Consider the following 5,987-nt stretch of genomic DNA (forward strand, 5'->3'; position numbering starts at 1 on the left):
AATATTATTTGAGTTGTCAACCGGAAAAGATTAAATCAGAAGTTTTGTGGTTCGATTCCCAATGGAGTGAAGATGGAGTAGGATCTTTTTTTTCAAGAAATAATTTTAATTTGAAAATATTATTTTCCATCTAGTCTTATTAAGACTTTAAGCATTTTCTGTTATTGAAAATTCTTAACTTGATCGATATTGTGTGGATTTTCTGCCTTTATTATTTGTAGGGTTGATCCATACTGTCGTTAAGGTTACCATCTCGGATGATATAGCAGATTAATTAAAAAAGAGATTAATTTCCAAAGCAAGACGATGAATTTTGATCCGAGAATGCATACGTTTGACCAAAAAAGACGCATTTCCAACAAAATACATTAATTTTCAAATTAATTTTTGTATTTTCAACTAAATTAGATTTAATGTGCGACTAAAAATGGAATAGTTAAATTTTTTATATGCAATAATGTTTAATTAAAAAACGTAATAATTTTGAACAAAATAGCTCAACTTTTAATTAGTTAAAAAGACAAATTCTAATCAAAAATACGAATTGTCTACCAAACAGTTCAATTTTCAAATCCCAAATGTTGATTTTCTACCAAAAAAGACGAAACTTCATCAAAATAGTTCAATTTTCTACGAAAGGGTTGAGTTTGCAGCAAAAAAAGTTCAGTTTGCAACGAAAAACGGAGAAGTAAAATTTGTATTTAAAAAATGTAATAAAAAATGAATTTTCAACAAAATAGTTAAATTCTCAAACAAAAATACGAATTTTCAAGTAGTAAAATGATTTTTCTATCAAAAAAGACAACATTCCAACAAAATGCGTGAATTTTCAAACGAGTATTTGAATTGTCAAGTAAAAAATCTAAATTTTCAACTGAAAATGGACGAGTTAACATTGTGTGAAAATAAAATTTTTTGATGAGAAACAACGAATTTTCAACAAAATAGTCCAATTTTCAACAGAAGGAATAAACTTTCAACTAAAATTAGGAATCCACAACCAAAAAATTTATCTTTTTTACAAAATAGCTCAACATTTAATTATTCAAGAAGACCAATTTTCAACCAAAAATAGGAATTGTCTACTAAACATTCGAATTTTTATACTGCAAATATTAATTTCTTACCAAAAAAATTAAACTTCATCAAAATAGTTCAATTTTATACCAAAGGGTTGAGCTTGCAAAAATAAATTTAAATTTTCAACCAAAAATGGGAAAGTAAAATTTGTATTTAAAAAAATTGATCAAAAAATGAATTTTCATAAAAATAGTTAAATTTCAAAGAAAAAGAAGAATTTTCATCCATGAAGATTGCCTTTCTCGTAAAAAAAACATTTCTAACAAAAAGCGTGAATTTTCAAACGAATATTTGAGTTTTTAGGTAAAGAATGTAAATTTTTAAATAAAAATGGACGAGTTAAATGTTATATAAAAATAAAATTTTTGATAAGAAACAACGAATTCTCAACAAAATAGTCTAATTTTCAATAGAACAAATGAATTTTCAACTAAAGTTATGAATCCACAACAAAAAAAAATTATAATAGGAATTGTCTACCAAACAGTTGAATTTTTAAATTGCAAATTTTAATTTTTTGACACAAATACGAAATTTCATTAAAATAGTGAAATTTGTTTCCGGAGGCTTAAGTTTGCAACAACAATAGAAGAAATTTTAAACCAAAAATTTGGAAGTAAAATTTTTATTTGCCAAAATGAATTTTCGACTAAATAAATCCATTTTCAAACAAAAAAAAACGAATTTTTAACCATGAAGAATAATTATCAACCAAAAAATATTAATATTCATAAAAAAGAATTTCAACAAAATTGGTAACAAAATTTTACGAATGATGACCAACAAAATAAAAAGTTTTAAATCCGCATTGATGAAGGAAGTTTCCTATGGGGTTTTAAATGCGCTCATATGGGCTATAAAGAACATTTTTTTAGCTCCATATCTTGGGTACTTTTCAAGATTAAAAAAAATGTATGGCGAATATGAACGCATTTAAAGACGAATAAATCCATTTCCGCAATTTTATATTGCATATCACTGTTGAAGACTTAACACATGCGTTACACTGTCCCTATAAAAAACCCGAAAATTAAGAGGGGGGGGGGGATTGTGAAACTGTCCTCTATTGTTGAAACTTTAATAATGACCCGCCAATATGTACCAATTTATAAAGTTTGAAAAAAATGGTTTATTCTGTTTATACAAGAAATTTTTTTTTATATTTAAAATACGACAATAATCTGTGTAGTGTATTTATTCGCGTCTTTGAGACGCGTTGATTGACCTATTGCTAAACCGTTTCCCGTGCAGAAATCGCCCGATTTCAAACTTAATACCGATCTGGCCCCAATCGGATTTCCCGATCTGGCCCTGATCGGTAGAACTCTGTGGCTCATACCTGGGCCCGACCGGGCCAGACCGATTTCCTACTGAAACGCTATCTCTATGCGCTCGCAGAACTAGTGCTGCTTCATCTTTTCTGATAGTGCAATGGAATTTGTATACATACTACTCGTTTATAATATTCGATCAATGATTAGAAATGCATAATGCGAGTAAGTCACGTGTTCATACAATAATAATTAATTAAATTGTTTCAGGTAAAATTAGTATATTTACCATTAGATGAGTCAAATATTATTATATGATGAAATTTATCAAGTTCTTTTGTTTCCAATTATTATTTAAGAACTCAAAGTTTTTCGATTTAATGTAGAGTTAGAATTATCAAATCTATTGACAAGAAATGGATTGCAGTATGCACAAAATTGTAATTTTTTTAGATTATGAGAATAAAATATGTGATACAATCGATTCTGTTATTGAAATTTTGATTCTGTATTAATAATAAATTCATTACAGACATACATTAAGGACAAATTTTCATAACATGAATTTCAGAATCAAGTAGTACAATCAAAATGCAAAATGCCAATTGTGTAGGGATTCCAACAAGAGCTAGTTACTCAACTGCGCATGCGTCGCATTCTGAATCGGTTTCGCGCGAAGTTTAAAATGCTAAACAAAGTTATTTTTATTTTTTATTATAAAAAATGACATTTCAACTTATAAAAATGTCCATTACGTAAAAATTAATCATAACAATAAAAATTAAGTAAATGCATATACTGTAAATAATATTTAAAATAACCAGAAATTTTTATTTAAAAACTTTTCATATTTGTTTAAACGTTGTTTGGTCTATATTGCTTCTTAACAGACTTGAAAAAATAAAACGATAGAATAAATGATAGATAATTTTTTCAGCGAAAATATTATCTACAACCACCTTCTCGAATATCTCAAGAAGTAATGCAATTGGCGGAAAATTGAACTTCTTTACAGTAAAATGTTAATAAATCGTAAATCATATGTTATTTCCCGCTGATTTTCTTTGGTAGCATTCGAAAATGTCAAGTTATAGGGAATCTTTTTGCGACAAAAGTTTTATAGACAACATTTTTTTTCAAGAAATTAAAATTGTTAATTAAAATATTTCTGGTTATCATCCATTTTTGCATAAAAAATTAACCTTTTCCTCGAAACTGATACCACCTACAATAATCTTACGTTTCTCAAAAGTATAATCAAATTTTGTAGTCTGAAACCTCTTCTTTTCGTACATGTCGTACTTTAATTTTAAATTAAAATAACTTAATTGGAAATTCAAAATATTAAGGTGGCCTTCGAAAGGAGAGGACCATTCGATATCTTCGAGTTCACTTATATTAAATCTCCATTCGTGAAATTCACGAATGGATTATATTGAGACTGATCGTGTGCGGATCGGGTTTCCTGATCAGGTTTCCCGACCTGGCCCCGATATGGGCGTGTGTTTCATCCGCGATCTGGCCCCGACCAGGATTCCCGATTGGGAATCCTGGATTGTTTGCGTCTTCAAGGAACTTCGAATGACTTATTGACGAACTTTCTATGACTTTTATGGCTTAGCAATGCCAATTCATAAAATTAAAACAATATTGTTTATCTTGTTTACGTGAGAAAAACATTTTTAATATCGGGAATAAAAGAGTAACGTATATGATACATTTTGATCGTGTTTTTTAGATACATCGACTGTCCAAATTAGGAACCTTTCATAACCTACCATAACCTACCAATATTGTTTAAAAATTTTCTAATAACATTACTTTTCTGATTAGTACGAGGATTTTTTTATATTGGGAATATAACCATGCTGAATTTGATATAATTGTTTGCGTCTTCGAGACGTGTGGATTTATTCTTTGACGATGAACAGTCTTGATTATTAAAAATTAATGTTTTTGGTTAAAAATCTAACCATTTGGGTAGAAAATTCATATTTTCGGGTTGACAACAAATAAAAAATTTGGTTAACCATTCTTATTTTGGAAATTAATATTGCATCGTCTTGTAAAAGACTCGTCTTCTTGGATTTTAGAATGAAATAATTTGGTGGTTTTTTTTCTTCATTAACTGAAAAATTCCTTCTTCATTAAAAATTCAACTATTTTAGTAGAAAATTAATATTTTCTGGTTGGAAATAAATAGATAACTTGATTCAGAATGTATATTTTTTATTTTAAAATGCAACTCTATTGTTAAGAATTCATTTTTTTAATTGAAGATTTCTAATTTAGTTGAATAGTGTTCTTTTAATTTGAAAATTCCACCATTTCTTTAATAATTCATCCTTTTTCTTTGAAAAATCAGCCTTTTGTTTGAAAGTTACACCATTTTGATAGAAGTTCAGTTTGGTTGTAGATTCACCTCTTTGTTTGACCCTTTTTTTGTTTCAAAATTTTAACTTAGCTAGTAGAAAATTCTACTTATTAGTTAAAATTTGAACTGCTTTGATGAAAATTTATTTTTGTTGTTGAAGATTTATCATTTCAAATATCAATTTTCATCAATAAATTATCAAAAATATTGTCCTTGCTTTTTTTCTATTGTTTAAAATAATAGGCACTATAAAAAAATAATTTAAAAAATATAAATATTACTTTTAGATTTTAATTTCAAAATTGCGTGACACAATGGGAAATTGGGAAAATTTTTCAGTTTTTTATTTTGAAACCTGATCATATATTCGGAGTACTTTTCCTGGAAATGATACCATGCCGCAAATATTGATCCATTCATTCATTCATAATAAACAAGCCTTTACATTTTTCATTGCTTCTGACATCTCTAATATGAATACTTCAAGAATTTTTTAAATATTTAATAATGATATTATTCAATTTATAAATTAAAATGTGTTGTGAAAAACACATCTTTCTTATTCGAAATTTAACTACTTGGTTAATGGTAGTAGAGGCTGTCAGATGGCATAGTGGGTGAGGCTCACTTTGCTGTGCAAAGGGGTTCGCGTAACTGTGCTATGGGGTACGCCCGGCATGTGAGATGTATTTTTCCAAAACGTCGGAAACAATGAAATGCACTGAAATCTAAAAATTGGGTCAAGGTTGCTAAATTCGGTAATAAAAATCTATTTTTGAATTTTTTATGTGCTCGAAAAATCAATAATTTATCTGCAATTTACTGGAATTTACTGCAATTCTATTTTTCTTTCTTTCTTAATAATCCTTTCAATTTCGCACTATTTGCTGCCACTCCATTTCTTATATATAAGGGAGGTGAGGACTAACCTAAACATCAGGGTAAAGATACTAATGTCCAAATATTGACTAGGGTAAAGCAATGGTCCGAGAACGAAGATAAAATTCATTCTATTTTCACTATTTTGACATTTACACATAATTTTTATGGTTCAGAAGCCTAATTAAGGCGCATTTAATGACTGCTTCGAAATAGAAAAGATACTAAAGTTTTATTAGGTTGGAAGAAATCATCAGTTTTCTCAACAAATGGTGTCCTCTCGGTTGAAAGGACTTTTTTTGGACAAAAGTTTGTTTACAAGCCAATTTTCAGTAGATTTTTACAAAAAAAGATAACCTTAGTGAGCGCTTACATATTCCGTA

This window comes from Belonocnema kinseyi, chromosome 5, assembly GCF_010883055.1.
Source record: "Belonocnema kinseyi isolate 2016_QV_RU_SX_M_011 chromosome 5, B_treatae_v1, whole genome shotgun sequence".
NCBI lineage: Eukaryota > Metazoa > Arthropoda > Insecta > Hymenoptera > Cynipidae > Belonocnema > Belonocnema kinseyi.